Source organism: Plectropomus leopardus, chromosome 9, assembly GCF_026936395.1.
Source record: "Plectropomus leopardus strain MGB_pleo_1.0 chromosome 9, ASM2693639v1, whole genome shotgun sequence".
NCBI lineage: Eukaryota > Metazoa > Chordata > Actinopteri > Perciformes > Serranidae > Plectropomus > Plectropomus leopardus.
This window is the reverse complement of record NC_142184.1, coordinates 1,942,501-1,960,570: the sequence shown is the minus strand read 5'-3', so window position 1 is coordinate 1,960,570 and position 18,070 is coordinate 1,942,501. Positions and strand designations below refer to the sequence as shown.

The window sequence follows — 18,070 nt, the reverse complement described above, 5'->3', positions numbered from 1 at the left end:
GCTGCTGGGACTATTTCCTGTGTAAGACGTGTCTATTATATTATAGTATCTTATATATATATTTATGTATACATATATATATATATTTATGTATACATATTATATTCTTATAATAAAGATATTGTAAAAAACAAACGAAAAACCCAAACAACAACAACAACAACAACAACAAAACTGGTGCCCTGCAAACTGCGAGAGACTAGAAAAATATGCCAAGAAAAAAAAAACTAAAACAAAGAAGAAAAAAATTACCTGGGGAAAAAATAAATATCATAATATATAAATAATAATATATTCATTCATTATCTGTGTCATGAATTATATATCATTAGAACACAACATTTTCCTAGGTTTTGGAGAATTTCCTAATTTCCGTAACCTTTTTGACCTTTTTTTAAAATGACCTGAAAATCAGTTTTTTGATTTTTAAAAGGAGAGATATAATGATTAGAAGTTTAAAAAAACAAGAGAAACTTTCATAAAATATATTAATAATAATAATTACATGATTAAAATAATGTTACTGAAATATGTATGTTTTTTACAGATGTACATGGTTCTTGTTTTTAGATTTTTCTTTTTTTTTTTTACAAATTTCTTGCTAATTTTGAGTATTTTCTTGTCTAGTTGGTCATTTCCTCCCAATGCTTTTCAAAAGGAATAATAATAAAACTTTCGGTATGAAGTTCAAACGAGTGTGATATTCACGGCGGCTGTGATTTTTTAAACCGGGCTGTCATCCATCATTTTCATCACCAGTGTTTTCTGACTCCTTTAGATAATCTAACGGCCGGTGGAGAGAAAGAATATGTCACTTTGTTTGTGCAGAACTCATTTTTTTAAATATCATTGGCTTCATTCGGGCACTAATACCTCATCATAAAAGTCCTGCACTGAAAATGTTACTTCACAGTAACAGTAACGCCTTGATTCATTTCAAAAACACCAGGCGAATGCGGCGAGCAACTTCACAAGAAACAACCTAAACATACAGAAGAAACTCGAGGAAAAAAAATACAAAAAAAATCATATTAAATATTCATATTTTGAATACATAGTTTGAATACTTATAAATACAGTTTCCCTATTTTTTTAAATTCATCATATGTCTCTATCTTTCTTTCCTTTTTCATAGATTAAGTTCACGTTATTTTCCTGTCACATTTTACCAATTTCTAGGAATTTGCTCATTGCCTTTTTCCCACGATTTTTAAGAGAATAAAACTTAATAAATATATTTTGCAACATATTTTGAATACATAATTCCAATACTTATATAGTTTCTGGATTTTATCCTCATTCTACTTAGTTTTATACGGTTTAAAGTGATGCTGCAGAACGCAACAGAAGAATCGGAGGTCAGATCAGCTCAGCCCGCCATCATCATCATCATCATCATCATCATCATCATCATCATCATCATCTTCTTCAGCAGCGTGAGTCATGTGGTGAATCCCTCTGCTCTCTGTGTGTGTATTTATGCATAACACCCTCTGAAAAGCTCCCTCCCCTGCTGGTGACTCATCCTCCCCTCTCAGCTCTCACACACACACACGCGCACACACACACACACACACACACACACACACACACACACACACACACACACACACACACACACACACACACACACACCTCCCCTTCACAGACTGGGTTGCAGAAATCATGTCCTCACTCTGCATCTATAATGTGCGACTTTAAAAATGTGTCACTGTGGCGCCTTTTAACAAACGCACACACGAACACGAACACGAACACGAACACGTCCCCGACTGTTGTCAAATAACACAAGTCCTGTTTGCACAGAAAAAAATAACCTGAGACCTCGAAAGATTTAACAATTTATCCTCCGTTTTTGGGTTTTCTGTCACATCCACAGTGCACAATAATAAATTAACTTTTCCAGCCTCTGGATTTAACCCTTTAACACTCTGATCAACGTCAGTTTTCTTCACCAGCATTTAAACTCTCCGAAACCTGAGAAAATTTGTTTGATTTCAGAAACACGGGAAAAAACATAATGAGCAACTTGTTGAGAAATGTCCTTCAAAAAAAAAAAAAGTTAAAGGTCGCAAGAAAATGACCTGAAAATTAGCTAGAGAGGTTATAAGATATGACCCAAAAAATGAGGGTAAAATGTCCAGAAAAGTTGATTTATTTATTAAATAATGTCATTAATGCGTATTAATCCAGCTAAAAAAGTAAAATTCTGAGTTGCTCATTAGATGTCACGAGTAATTTGCAGTAATAACTGAAAAAAAAAAGTTCTACCTGGTTGTAATCTGCAGTCCTAAACCCCCCTAAATCTGACACACTGCTTCATTAACCCTTAAGGGACTGTTTGGTGCATGTTATGCGCTTTTCATTCTTCACTTTTGATAACTGTGTGTGTGTTGATGCATGTGTCCTAAATGTAGTCCAGATTGTGTATTTGAGTGTAATCAGTGAATCTGCAGCTCAGCTCCTACAATAAGTCTAAAATACACTGTGGAAACTAAATAGTTACATTCAGACTGTTCAGGTCCAAAAATGCTCCATTGAAACCCATTCAAACTGACATTTTTGATCCCACAGCCATCAGAGCAGAAAAACAGGACTTGTATTATTTCTGGGTGTCATTCTGGGCTTTTGACTCTGAATTTGTCATTTTGACTATTTTCCACCTGATGAGGTCATTTTGACCATATTTGGCTTATGGAGGAAATACATGCTATTTCCACTAGGTGACCTGTCACAGTCAATGTAGCTGCTGATCACTGACATATCCCAGACTGTCAGCAGCATCATCATCATCATCATCAAAATATAAATAAATAAATAAACAAAATAAAATTAAAATTAAAAAAACAAAAAGCATGTAGTATATTGAAAATGATTCGTGCTTTTAGTCGTCCATCATCTGAACATTGTAGTTTGATCAACGCAGACGGACGTCAATAACATCCGCCGCTGCATCATTACAGAGCCGAGGAGAAGAGCAGTCGCCTTCTCTAAAAACCGCGATCAGCTTTTCTTAAATACTCACGAATTCTGCTTCTCATTTTACCTTCACCTTGTGACGTTTTCTATCAAGGTTAAGGAAAAGTGGTTGAGAACGGAAATTATCTGGACTTTTCGAGCAAAACTGTGAGTTTATACTTTGCCTTCTGCCTGTCACTTAAAGCTCAAAGCCCATTGGTTCCCACTGAAGACGTAAACCTTTAAAAACAGAAATATTTTATGCTCCCGCAGCTGCTCACAGTAACAAACGTGACCGTCTGTCTGTGTTTGTCAGACCAAGAATGGTACAATGCAATGTTTTAGTAATGTTTTCAGCAGCAAATCTTTTTTTAGTTCCCAGAATGTTCTTCCTAAAGTTTTAATAACTTTCTCTATAAAAATCATGGAAATGTTAACTTTCTTTTTCTTTGTTAACATATCACATTACAGCAGCGTTTCATATTAAATATTTTGTAATCTAATCTAAATAAGTATATTTTTGGAATGCTGTCATTACAACAGGCGCTCCTCTCTCTATTAAACTCATTCCATGTAGTGCACAGCACGCACCACCAGAGCTCATTCTCTGGCAACAATAATATTAACAGCAACATATCATATAGCAGTAATTAAAAACATAAAAATAAATAAATGTAATTTATGAGGGCATGTAATATTACATGCAGATATTGTAGTTTCTGCATGTGGCAGTAAGTCAAATACGTATAACAGCAGTGGAGGTATCACAGTGCAACCATGCACAACCATGTAGCCCGGCACAGTTATACCGCCATCTGCCACATAAACCGCTGAAATTTCAGGAAGATATGAAAGTATGAAATATGCATACCGCCTGAGCCTAATCGAACAACAAATGATCACTAATTGACTAATCGATGCACAGTAAGTCGTTGCAAAAAGACAAAATGTGTTGCATTCATGTTAATGAGTATTTTTAGATATATTTTAATTTTTGAAAAGAAATAAATTAGTAAACAATAATTTTCCACCGCCCCACAAAAGCTGAGTGCCCGCAGTTGAAGACTCAGAATGAGGGATTGAATAAATAAATGAACTGTGATCATGGTGATAAAGGAAATACACAGCGGCTCGCTGATGTCCTTTTAAAAACAGTAGAGGAAGAAAACGCATCAGGCTGTAGAAACATTCACTGCTGGTTTTGGTCGAAGTTATAAAACACAGAAGACGAAGGAGTGACATCACTGCCCTCTGCTGTTCGTGCTTTTCGTTGCGCCGGTGCTGTTTACCACACTGGAAATTATAATCAAGAGATTTTTGTCGTTTTTAACGCTCACTGATTTATTTTATGGTTTTTTGGAGCTCTGGTGGACACTCGTTAATCTGCTCCTGTGGAGCTTGAATTTGCACGTCACTCTGTGAACAGATTAATACAAGGTACAAGGTCGATTAATCAGTCAGTTTTTAAACAACGTTTGAAAAATGAAATTAAATTTGTCCTTGATTCTGCTACATCTTTGGTGCTGTCATCTGCTTTATGTTTCTGTCATATTGTTTGTGCTTTTTGTGTTTTTATTATGTTTTTAAACGTGCTGCAACACAAATTGCCATCTGGGACAAATAATAAAGTTGAGCTGAATTGAATTAATTAAGCATTTAGAGGGAAAATTCAGGTGCTGCAGCAGCAAATATTTGCAGGCTGTTTGGAGGGAAATATCACAGAGGTAACAGGTTTAGAACGAGGAGGAAGAGCGAACAAACGGCCAATAGATAAAAGACAAAGATAAAAAAAGATAAAAAGATGAGAAAAAATAAAAACTGAGATAAAAAAGATAAAAGGATTAAAAAAGTCTTCAATAGATAAAAAAAAATAAAAGAAATTAGACAAAAATGTCTTCAATCAGGAAGATTATGCTGCTCATAATTTTTTATATTTTTTTAAATTTACTATTAAACACATTTTTGAGTTTAGTTAATTAATTTTAATGTATGAAATTTAGTTCTACTTTTATTATAGATTCACTTTTTGTATTTTTTAAATATCAGTTTATTTGCAGCTCTGTTTGTTGTACTCTGATGTAAGAAAGTATTCAGTTTTTTTTTGTTACGACACCCGTCAAAGCTGCCAAAAACATCCAGATTGAAAACTACATAAACCACTGCAGAAAATTATTAATATTTTTTAACTCAAAATATAAAAAACAGTGTGTGTACTGGCACCACTGAGCTGTTAATCTGGCCTGTGTGTGGCTTCCACATGTTGATGTTTGATTCAGAACTGCGTGGAGGATGAGGAGGGAGGCGGGGCGTGATGAAGGTGATGAAGGTGATGAAGGTGATGAAGGTGATGAAGGCGATGACGGTGGGTGAGGAGACAGAGAGAGAGGTGTGATGCGATGGTGTTTTTGGGAGGAGGAGGTGGATGAGAGAGACGGAGCGACCCGAGAGGCTGCCTCACCTCCTGTGTCAGGTGTGTGCGTGAGTGGGCGGGGCTTCACAGCATATTAAATATAGCAGGTTAAATATAGCACTAAGGGGGAGGCAAGGTGGGGGAGGGAGCGGGTGACGCCAAGATGCAACAAGAGCGAATTTGACCGACTTCATGTGACGTGGAGTTTCACACAACGGCAGAATTTAGGCTTTTTTTTTTTCAATGCAAGTTCCATTAATTCATTTTTTTCAGAGCTTTAGACCAAATCACATGATCTTCATCGTGTCTCCTTCTACTGAAAAAGTGGAGTTTTGATTTGCAATTATCAAAGAGTGAATTTTTATACTTCAATTAGATTTAATATTTAATATATTTCACTAAAAATATAATAAGCTAAATGCAAAGGAACCAAATAATATTGTTCCAGAGAGTTTTTAAATACTTAATAAAGTCAGAACGTTCTGTCGGCGTGATGTGCAGAATTCACTAAAAACTTAATTCACAAAGATTTAAAATTATTTAAAGGTGGAAAATTTTAAAACACAGTGCAAATTACAATAATAAATACTCAAAGAAATGTGTTATTTTGGCATTAATTGTCTCTGATAATCTGCAACAAAGTCAGTGTAGCAATAAATCAAGTTTTCTTACATTAGCTAACTTTTCTATCACTCATTAATGTAGTTACAACTTCAATTTATGTATTTTTATTATTGATTCACCTATCAACTAAATTCTCGGTTATTGAATGAATCTTTAGGTTCATAAGATGTCACAAAAAATGAAGACTGACCATCATGATTTCCTAAATCCACAGGTGATGTCTTTGAACTACCTTTTTTCCAGAAGAAATTAAAATTCTAGCTTTTTAATTTGGCTTTCAATTTGGGTAAAATTTTCTGGTATCGCAGTGTAAAGTTTTGCTCTGTTGTAACACAAATGTTGTTTTTGTCTCTCACTTACTGCTGCTGCAGCTATATTTGCCATTTTTTCTTCTTAAATATTGTTTCTCTTTATTTTCATCTGATCTCATCTTGTAAAGCACTTTGGGCTGCATCCCCGCATTCAGTGTGCTACATATATAAAGACGTTATTATTATTATTATTATTATTATTATTATTGTTGTTGTTGTTGTTGTTGTCATTTCTATTATTATTACTACTATTATAGTATTATTTTTATTATTATATTATTATTATTGGGGTTGTTTCTGTAGTTGTTTCTGTTGTTGTTTTTATTATTTCTATTATTATTATTATTACTCGATGATTTACCTTTCAACTATTTTTTAACGACCCTGAACCACACAACAAATCTGTTTTTTAAAAAAAAAAAAAAAAAAATGTATTCTTAAAAACTATAAAATCAATCAAGTGTTTATCCCCCGTGTGCATCGAGGACATCAACAGTGTCCAATAGCAGCAAATCAGAGATTTAATTCAGATAATAATTTTTTTTTTAATTTGCACAAATAAGGGAATATATTTTACAATCTTTTTGATTATTAATTTAAAATAATTAATGATTAATTAATTAATTAATAATATTTTGTCATTAATAATAATTCATAATTTGGATGGAACGTGTGGAAGCATCTTGGCTGCAGCGAAAACATTTAATAAACAAGTATTTTTTTTAAATGAGGTGAGTTTAGAAATAATGGCGTGCGTCAGATTGGCTCTCGATGCGCTCGGGGTCACCGCCCTCCCTGCTGCTGGACGTGGCGCCCGGGGGAGGCCGCCGGGGGGTCGGTGTGGTGGGTGGAGGCAGAGCGAGGGGTGGGGGGGGACAGAGGGTGAGGCTGGGTGTTGTGGAGGAGGGAGGGGGGACTCTGGCCCTTACCTTGCCTGCTCGTGGTGCTTGGCGGGGGGCAGGGCGCAGGGAGGCTTGGGCAGGCGGAGGCGCGCGGGACAGCAGTACTGATGGTAGGTGGCGTGGCTGTTAGGAGGTAGGCTGGAGGAGTAGAGAGAGGAGGAGGAGGAGGAGGAGGTGGAGGAAGGAGTGGTGATGCTAGTAGGGTTGTTGGAGGAACGACAAGAGGTGGTGGTAGCAGAACAGGTGGAGGAGGAATAAGACCTGACAGAAAGAGAAAGAGAAAGAGAGAGAGATAGAAAGATAGAGAGTTGGGGAGAGGGAGAAAAAAGAGAGAAAAATAAAGTCAAGAGAGAAACAGAGAAAGGTAGACAACAACAACAACAACAACAACAAGAACAAACGGACAGGCACACATAAACAAACACCATTAGCACAGTTAGCATTACAGCACACTATCAGCTTAGCACACAGTATTAATAGCAGCATGTAGCAAACAGGTGTAGTGTTAAAGCAAAAAGCACATTTAAATCTGTCAGCTTAGCACAGCAGAAATAAGAGCAGCACAGCACTCAGATCTTACCATGTTAGCATTACCTTAGCACACCATATATACAGCAGCGTACAGCAGTTAGTCAAGTCTTAAACCAGCATACAACAATTACATCACAGGTGTTAGCTTAGCAGTTACAACGCACAAGATATAGAAATCAGCTCATGGTTAGCGCACAGTCAGTCTTAGCACTTGCAGTTAGCGTCACAGCGGTACATGTAAAGTGTACGGTGAGTCAGGAGAGGGAGGATGATGCACAGATAAAGATAGTCACTGCGTTTTCAGAGGGACAGAGGAAGGCGCTCACATCGCTGTCAACCGTCAGTCGCCGATACGCCGTTTGGCTGTTTCTTAACCAGACGCCACTCGCGTGAGGCGACAGCAGTGACACACGCAGCCCCCGGGCCAAATCTGGGCCCCGACAGAGCGCACGGTGGCCCCCCCAAAAATAAAGTGACTCACACATTGGGAATTGTTTTTGTTCTTTAAGTATCCATGAGGTGCCAGAGTGCATAAAACAGCATCAACATAGAGCTTGTTGATCAAAAAGTGCCAGTTGAGGACCGCCCCCCCCCCCACAAAACCCAAAAGAGGCCCTAGCTAAGATTCTAATGTCCTAAAAACTGTGAAACGTCCTTAAATCCTGGAAACCTTCTAAAATCCCAGAAATGTGCTAAAATCCTAAAAACATCATAAAATCCTGGAAACCTAAAATCCTTGAATTGCCCTAAAATCCAAGAAATGTTCAGAAATCCTAGAAAAGTCCTATAATTCTAAAAATGCCTTAAGAGCCTTGAAAAGGGCTAAAATCCTAGAAATTTCCAAAAATCCTGGAAATGACCTAAAATCTTGGAAATGACCTAAAATCCTATAAATGTCCTAAAGTCCTGAAAAATATCTTAAAATCCTAGAAATGTGCTAAAATCCAAGAACTCCTGGAAACATCCTAAAATACTGGAAACCCTATAAAATCCTTGAAACATCCTAAAATACTGGAAATGACAAAAAATCCTGGAATGGACCTAAAATGCTAAAAATGTCCTGAAATCCTAGAAATGTACTTAAATCCTAGGAATTTCCTAAACTCTTGGAAACGTCCAAAAATCCTGTAAATGTCCTAAAATCCTAGAAACATCAGAATATCCTGAAAACCTTTTAAAGTCCAAAATAGGTCCTGAACTCCTGGAAATGTGCTAAAATCCATGAAACAGCTTAAAATCTGTGAAACCTTTCAACATCCCTGAAACATCCTGAAATCCTACAAATGTGCTAAAATCCTAAAACATGTCTGGTGCTGCTGCGACTGGCCCCCGGCCCTTGGCCTCATTTTTCAAAAGTGGCCCCTAAAGAGAAATTCACATCCATCATCTCTGCGCTTCACTGATGGTCTCACGGAGCAGCTGCACATCCGCTTTATGGTAAAATAATATTTCTATCACGGAGTTTGAACCTGTGGCCTTGCGGCTGAAGGATGCCGCCGCTAACCGCTCGCTGAACCCTGCCGCCCACCAAACCACCCATCTGTCACAGAGCGGCGGCGAGAAGAGTCACACTCGTGGCGATCTGAAGGTTGTGATGTGACGTTCACACTTGGTGACACCGTGAGAAGTGCCAGAAGTTACAGTAAGATGACGATTTTGTTTTACAATCAACCAGAACTGCTTTAGGTTTATGATGTGTTTGATTTAAGCAGCTTTTTAACCATTTACAACCTGTGCAAATTGTTTTTTGGGGGTTTTGTTGTTTGTTTTGAAAAACAGTGGGAGGAGGTAATGAGCAACTTGACAAGAAATTACTCAAAAATTGCACAAAATTAAAAAACAACTAAAAAAAAAACCAACTAAAAATGGGCACAAAAAGATTAAAAAACAAGAATAAAATAAAAAGAAATGACTTTAAAAAAGTGTTACTGTGTTACATATTCCCATGACATGATGTTAAACATGTTATATTTTCAGAAAATTTCCCTGTTTTTTTTCTTTTTTTTTTTTTTTTTTTAAATAAACTTACACTGATTTTGTCTCTGCTTATAAAAGACAAAGATTTTCGGGTCATTTTTGTGGTGAATTTTGTGCTCTTGACATACTATTTTTCATTTCAGATTTTTTGTATTGCTTTTGTATTTTTATCTTAAGTTTGTCCAAACACCAAGTCAAACTCCTTGTATATGTAAATGTACTCGGCATTAAAACCCGATTCTGATTTCTTTGTCATCTTTTCCTAATTTCTTCAGTTTGCCCGGCACCTTATGCCAAGTTGCTCATTGCCTTTTTTCCACCCATTTTTTTTTTTTTTTCAGGCTTCAGAGGTTCTAATGCTTGCAAACAGCATCTGAACGCAGCACAAGAAAACTGATGACGGTCCAGGTGTTAAAGGGTTAACAGTAACTACAAGAAACTAGAGCACCGAGCACCAGTCAAGTTTCTCTTTCAGGTTACAACCACGTCTGTGAAAACACGGACGCTTCACACACAGAAGATCTCTACAAGCAGCTCAGTTTACAGATTATTGTCACAAATTCAGTATTTGACCAAAAATCTCCTCTTCTGTTCCTGAGATGTGACGCTGAGTAACGGACAGAAAAGTGTTTTTGCGTAATATTATGATGTCATAGTGATCTTTTGGATAAAAAAATGTCATCACTTCCACATTTCTTCCACCAGTCTCGTCACAATCAGCGTACGAATTCTTGAGTTATGCTCAAAAACATGTTTTGTGAGGTCACAGTGACCTCCACCTTCTATCAGCTTATTTTTGAGTCTGATCGGATTTTTTTTTGCCAAATTTGAGGAAACTCCTTTAAAGTGCTCTTCAATTCATGTTCACAAGAATCAAGGTCACAGTGACCTTGACCTTTGACCTTTCCCCACCAAACTCTAATCAGTTCATTCTTGAGTCCATGTAGACGGTGTCGCACGCGTGCAAACATGAGTGCAGCTCCCACGCAGCTACAGGCTACAACAAGGCTAAAAACATGACGCCATTGATGTTTTTCAAAACAACTTGGCATGCTGGGGCTTCAGGATACTTGGATTACTTCAGAGGAGCAGTATGGAGACATTTTGTTGTTATATTATGTATTTTTTTAAAATGCATATATTTTATCAAAGTTGAGTGTCTCATTAAGTATCAAAAATCTGAGTGAAAATACATTTTTCTGTCTATTAGAAAAGCGTGTTGAAAACAGCTCATTTTGAGGATAATAGCATTTCTCCAGACTGTGTGGGCGTGGCAGATCACGTTTTGATTGACACCTCCTTGGATCCCACTTTTGTCGACTGTCTCTGGTCTCCATGACGACAGCCATACAGCAGAGTCAGTACATCCCTTTCTGTCCCAGTCCAGAATTACATTGTTACATCTACAGTATTGAAAGGCGCGCTTAAGGATTTTAATTTGGCATATTTAACTAGTGTTATAAGAGTGGCGTGGCTCCTTTAGAGCCAGCGTGTGATACGAGTGTTAGTGAATGCAGTTTTGGGTTCACACAGTCTTTAATGTATGAATCCTGGTCACCATTTGCTTCAAATGTTTGGGAGGTGAGTGCAACATCTCCGGCAGCATTTTGTGGACTATAAAACTTCACCTGACTTTCCATCGACATGAGGGCGAGTAGATAATGACTGAATTGTCATTTTTGGCTAAACCATCCGTTTAATGTTTCAAGGTCATCCACATCATGAAATCACAACAAGGTTAGAAGAAAAAGTCAACAACTTTGTGTCACCGACCCTGGATTCTGATTTTAACGTGAGGCTGAGTGAACGTCCTGTGTTAAAAATTTAAACATGAATTGAGGTTAAAGCAGCCCTGGGCTCTCTGGGTCCTCCCGGGCCGACGCTTAAAAGTTTAAACTCTTCCTCTTGTTTGCACACAGCTGCTGTCTGCATCGTTTGTCTCCCAGCATGCTGAAACGTATGTTTGCATGGCTCCGTTTCCACACAGAGCGCTGCAGCGCTGCGGATCAGCCCGAGGAGCTGCGTCCACGCTCCACCAAGCCGAGACCTTATTCCTCACATTTCATGCCGCTCGTTGTGATGTGACAGTTTGCTGGTCTGCTGCACACTCACTGTCACTGTGTGCAGCTGCAGGCGTGATGTATGCCACGGCGGCCGGATGCACACTGTGATACAGTGCAGGGCGTACAGTGTAAATCCAGGCTGATATACGCAGACTGAAACGTCCTGGTGACCCTCCGCGCTGCTGAGAGCTTATATAACGTCAGCTGTCAGCGAGTCTCTGCTCTCAGCTCTCTGCATTTGTTCTTACATGTTGCATGAAATGATTCTGACGTTGGCTTTCTGCTCCGGTCAGGACTAATGTTCGCCTTTACATGAGTGTTCGGCTTCACGTGGAGCCGAGAAATGTTCTGTTTTCTTGTGAGTTTTTGGGATGTTGGCATCATTTCTGGATCACAGAGATGTAACTTTTCTAATCTCAATGGACAAACGGGGCGTAATGAAACCTCCTGCATCAGTGACGCTAAATTCACAACCCGCACGCCAAATCTGACCCCCATTAAAGTGCCCAGTGGCCCCCAGGCATTTTCTCATTCACAGTAAAAATAAAGTAATTCACAATGGGAATTATATTTGTAGTTTTAATATACATAAGGTGTCAGAGTGCATAAAATAGCAACAAAATAGAGCTTGTTGATAAAAAAAAAAAAAGCCAGTGGAGGATCCCCCACAACCTCCAACAGAGACTTGCTAAACCACTAACGTCCTAAAATCCTAGAAACATCGTTAAATCCTAAATATTCAAGAAACATTCTTGAATACTAGCATTTTCCTGAAACCCTAGAAATGACCTTAAAAGTCCTAGAAACATCCTAAAATGCAGGAAATTGAAATGTCCTAAAAATCACGTTTGTGTTGTGTTGCCAGGTACCATCACGATATCACGATAAATTGATACACATTAGTAGATATTTTGCGTGGCGATATTATATCGCTACAAGGCCACCAAGTATCAATTTTTTATTGTATTGATTGCAAACATTAAAAATAAAACCTTGAGTACTGGAGAAATAAAATAAGTTGCTTTTTAAGTCCACACGATGTTGCTGTTGAGCCGTTGGTGAGGTCGGCAGACGACATGTTCACTGTGCAGGAGAGACTTAGTGCGACACACAGGAGGAGGACATAAGGAACGCACCGTCGGCATTTAAATCCAACGGTGGATTTATTTAGGATTTTTTCACAAGGAAGGGATGAAAGAGACGGAAATGATTCATGGGGTTAGGGAGGAGTGTCGCATGAAGGTAAAATACTGTGGAAATACGACAAACCTCAGGGCTCACCTCACTCACCGCCATCCGGAGAGAGCGATAGCCGACGACAGCAGGGGCTAGTTCAAATCGCACTATATCGCAATGTAAAGTATCGCAATACTCGGCATATCGCAATATATTAAGAATCGCAATAGTATCATATTGTGAGTTACGTATCGTGATAATATCGTATCGTGATAATATCGTATCGTGATAATATCCCCTCAAGACTCTTGTGTAAAACAGGAGTGATGGCAGGTACGCTCTAGTTTTTATGTACAGATGAAAATCCCAAATCAAGAAGCCACAAACAACAAACACATTTCTGTTTCTAAAAGCCGTCGTAACAAATCTTTTCAGCGCCTGAGTTGTAATAAGGTCAGAAATTTTGGCATTAAGGGTAACGTCTCTCTCTCTCTCTCTCTGTCTTTCTTCTCTCCACCCTGAGGAGGAATAAAGCACCTCTCTCCCTCCTTCTCTATCTCCTCCCCCAGTTGTATTAGTATGGAGTGTGTGAGCTGCGAGCACTGCAGAGCAGGCTGGAGCCATTCATTACCATACTGCTCCCATACTGCAGAGGGCGAGAGACACAGCGAGACACACAGAGACAGAGAGAGAGAGAGAGAAAGTAGTGCTGCAGGATGTGACACGGGTCAGACTGTCATCATCAGTTATCTTTAGATCAATAATCCATATATCACTGTCACAGTAAGTGCTACCTCCGTCTAATTACTCCAAACTAATGACATCACGGCGGAGGTAATTGGTCACCTCAATTTCACACCTTTCATATCACCACCGCTCATGTTTCTTTAAATTAATGTACATCAAACATGCTGTTAATGATCTGCTTCAGCAGAGGGCGCTCAGCAGAGGGGGAGATGCTTCCAGCTCTGACACCTGAGCGTACTGGCTGGATTTCTTTCAAAGGCGTGAGAGGGAGAAGACGATGAGCAACTCAACAAATGAATAAGCAAGAGTAAGCAAGAAATGTTTAAAAAACAATTAAGAAGAAATTTAACTAAAAATATGCAACAAAAAAGAAAATCAACAAACAAAAACAAGAAAATGAAATTAAGAAAGTGCTAAAAAAGTAAATATAATATTTGTTTTTCCTGTAACATAATTTTTACACATTTAATAAGATCTATAAATAGAATTTTCAATGTCCTATAATCCCCCACCAGCTAATTTTTATTTTATTTTATTTTTTTAGCAATTTGCAGTACATTTCTACCCAAGTTTCTATTGCCTTTTTTTCCCAGGTTTTTAAAAAAATTAATCAAACCAATTTTCTCAGGTTTCAGAGGTTTAGACACTTGTGAAAGTCATCTGAATGCAGCACCAAAAAAAAAAAAAAAAAAACCAAAAAAAAAAACTGATGGTGAACCAGGCGTTAAAGGGTTAATTTATAGGTCAAATCTGGCCCCACAACCATTTTCTGATTTACAGTAATCAGAATCAGAAATACTTTATTGATACCAAAGGGGAAATAGTGGTTTGTTACAGTCACTCTGATGCCAGCATAGAGAATTATAGCAAATAAGTAAAGTTAAGTAATAATAATAAATAATAAATAATCCTAATAAATAAGTACCAGCACAAAGTATGTAAAAATATACAACAGAAACACAGTAACAGTAAAACAATTACCAGTGGTATGAAAATATGACATGTACATAACATGTGAATATAAATAATGTGCTGAGTTTGTTAACTGTGTAAAAATATAAAATAAGTAATAAACAATTAGAAGAAGTGTGTGAATATTTAAAATTAAAAATACATATAATGTGCTTGGTTTTTAAAGTGTGTAAAATATAAAACTGCATAAAACAAGTGTGTAAGCTAAATTTACAAAAATGCTAGAAATGTCCAAATATCTTGAAAACGTCCTAAAATCAAAGAAAAATCTAAAATCTGAGGAATGAAGTCTAACTGATACTCTAATTCTTCCTTTTTGTGTAAGGACACTTAGTCACTTATAACAGTACACCCCCCCCCCCCACAGTTTCAGACGGAGGTAACAACGATTTTGAACAAATTTGCGGAAACAGTGTCGAAGGCTTGAGACTCCAAATGGACGTTTCCCATGGCAACAGTGGACCTCACAGGTTCACTGTTAAACCCTCCAACACTGATACAAGGAGCCATTTCAACACAGTGATCAGCCATCAGAGACGAGCTGGACGGACGGACGGACGGACAGATGGACGGACAGACAGAGTTTATCAGGCAGAGGCAGTGAGCTGCTTTAACAGCTGTTATGTAAGATAATAAATAAATTAAAATTATGCTCCATGTGTGAGTGTGTGTATCACGGCGTAGGATTTCAAAATGTCAAAGGGCTTATGTAAGCATGTGATAGGGCACTCCAGGTGTGTGTGCGTGTGTGAGAGAGCAGAGTCAAAAGGTAACTTATTACTTTGTGACAACTTTTTGTTGTAACTTTATTTCCTGTATTACAGGTAACTAGGGGTCAACAGATAATTGGTGCCGATATTCTGCATGTTGCTGATTATTTGTATTGACGTTATACTTTAATCATTGCTGATAAAATGAATGAAATAGTGTTTCCTTTTTAATTAATAAGAAAATTCTTACTGTAAATTTTCTATACATTTCTACAAATATAATTATAAAGAATATGCATATTTAAATTTGGAGCGCATTTTTGTGATTAACCCTTTGAAGCCCGGAGTGACATCACTATTCTTGTGCTGCTTTCAGGTGCCTTTACAAGTTTTTAACCCTTTGAAAATGAAGCACATTGGTGCGATTTGTTTAAAAAATATTTTTTAAAAAAAAGCAACAAGCAACTTTGTGAGAAATGTTCCAAACACTGTGAGAAACTGGCAGATTTAGAAAATTATTTTTTAAGACGCAAGGTGAAAAAAGAGAAGAAAAAAAAAGCCAGGGAAAAATGATCATAATTATGAAATAATAATATTTTTAAAGCATTTTCTCTGTGATATATTTGTGATATATTTTACCCTTTTTCCTTTAAAAAATAATCTTTAAGGTTTTTGTGTTCTATAATAATGTCTTATATCTGCCCCGATCATCAGCTATGTGTTATGACAGTTATGGACAAATGCATCACTTCTTATTTTTGGCATCCATAGAAAGTTCCAGATCTCCAAAAAAACGTGAGAGCCACTGACGGTTCCAGCAGATTCAAATAAAAAGTTTAAACACAGTAAGTAAAAAAAAATATGAGCGCCATAAACTGCAAAAATCTTTCAGTAATGTTAAATCTACAGAGATGAACTTTTCTATAATGAGACCAAATACATCTTTAAAAATAAAGGGTGAAAACACAGATACATAAAGAGACAGAGGACACGTCCCCTCATCACCCATCATGCCTCCTGTCTGTCCCCGGCTCTGTCAGATTACAGGCCGCTCTAATCTGATTACAATCTCATTTCAATCTCATTAGTTCATCTAACGTCCGCCTGTCGCTGAGTCACCGCCACATGCCAGCCAGCCTGTCATAACACATCACACACACACACACACACACACACACACACACACACACACACACACACACACACACACACGTTACAGCATCTGTCTGTTATCTGCCTTAACTCATCGACATTTGAACGTTTGAAGGGTTTTGTATTTTAGTCATTAGACAGATTTACATTAACCCTCAATCTGCACAAATTGAAACTGAAAATATAAAATATGCCTGATGGAAACATTTAAATTAAAGAGCAAAGAAACTCCCATTTATTGCAAAAAAGTTTTGATGCTCGCATGAAACCCTTTTTAGTCTTTTCTAGGTCACATGATGTTGTGAGGTCACATGATGCTGTGAGGTCACATGATGCTGTGAGGTCACATGATGCTATGTCTATGTGCTTTTCAGTAGGAAATTGCTCCCTAGGAGCTTATTATTGGGAAGTTCTGAATCCACAATTCCTCTGTGAAATCGTGGACTACGTCTCCCAGAAATCCCTCATACGTGGCCGCTCCCACGTATAAGGGGCTCTTCTTTCCATCATGGCTCCATAACACGCCTACGTGGCCTTGGATTGGAAATAATGACGGCTAGTGCGGTGGCTGCAATAGAAATAAAGCTGCTAATGTTTGAACATCCATCGCCATGGTTACTGGGATGTTATCACCAGAGGAGAAGTTGCACAACATCACTCAGTGGAAACACAGTCAGCTCGCACCCTCGTTATTTTGACATTTCAAAAATATCTTGAAAGTTTTGTGCAAATCTGCAATGGAAATTTGCCTATTTTAGTTTGTGCTCCAAGTAGTTTGATTTGTTTTGTGAATTTTTCTTTATCAATAAAAAAAAAACATGTATATCAATTTGTGATATTGGCAGAAATTAGCATTGTGGCTGATACTGATTCATCATCATCATCTTCACCATTTTAAACCCATCATCTGTCAATACTAATGAAGTGCAGAAAATATTCGTCCGTAATCAAAATACCATGATAATATTTCTGTAGTCAGATGATGCAGGGTCAGTCTGTGTGGTGTGTGTGTGTGAGTGTGTGTCTGTGTGTTTACACTAACAGTCAGTTCACAGCCTGAGCGGTGTGAAAGTCTTCCTGACAAGCTCACAGGAAGAAAGGAGGGACACATAACTGACATCTTTTGACATTAAATTAATCAATAAATCGCCTCCAAGAATTGCAGAATTGTGGTGGAGGTGTGTGTGTGTGTGTGTGTGTGTGTGTGTGTGTGTGTGTGTGTGTGTGTGTGTGTGTGTGTGTGTGTGTGTCTGGTTTGTACGGTTTGTTTGGGCTGGTGAAAGCTGTCAATCGAACCCTGGTACGGAAGAAACAACCAAATTTTACAAAAGTAGATATGTGATTTAAGAAACTCTATCAACAATAAATCAACAATACATCCATCCGCTCACTGTGAAATCTGATCTCAAAATTGATCCTAAAAAGGCCAGCGCCGCCGATATGGGCCTTTTCATCAGCAGCGTGAGCGCGCTTTAACGTATTGTTGCAGTTAAGTGCCTCAGCTGAGCGAACTTAAGCTTGATATGCATTAAACAGT

At 37.8% G+C, this 18,070-nt stretch overlaps 1 protein-coding gene across 2 annotated transcripts in view; it reads right to left on the bottom strand.

Annotated features, from left to right (window-relative positions):
* LOC121938957 (IQ motif and SEC7 domain-containing protein 1-like) overlaps window positions 1–18,070 on the bottom strand; it is a 159,990-nt gene that overhangs the window by 113,066 nt on the left and 28,854 nt on the right. The window lies entirely within an intron of this gene.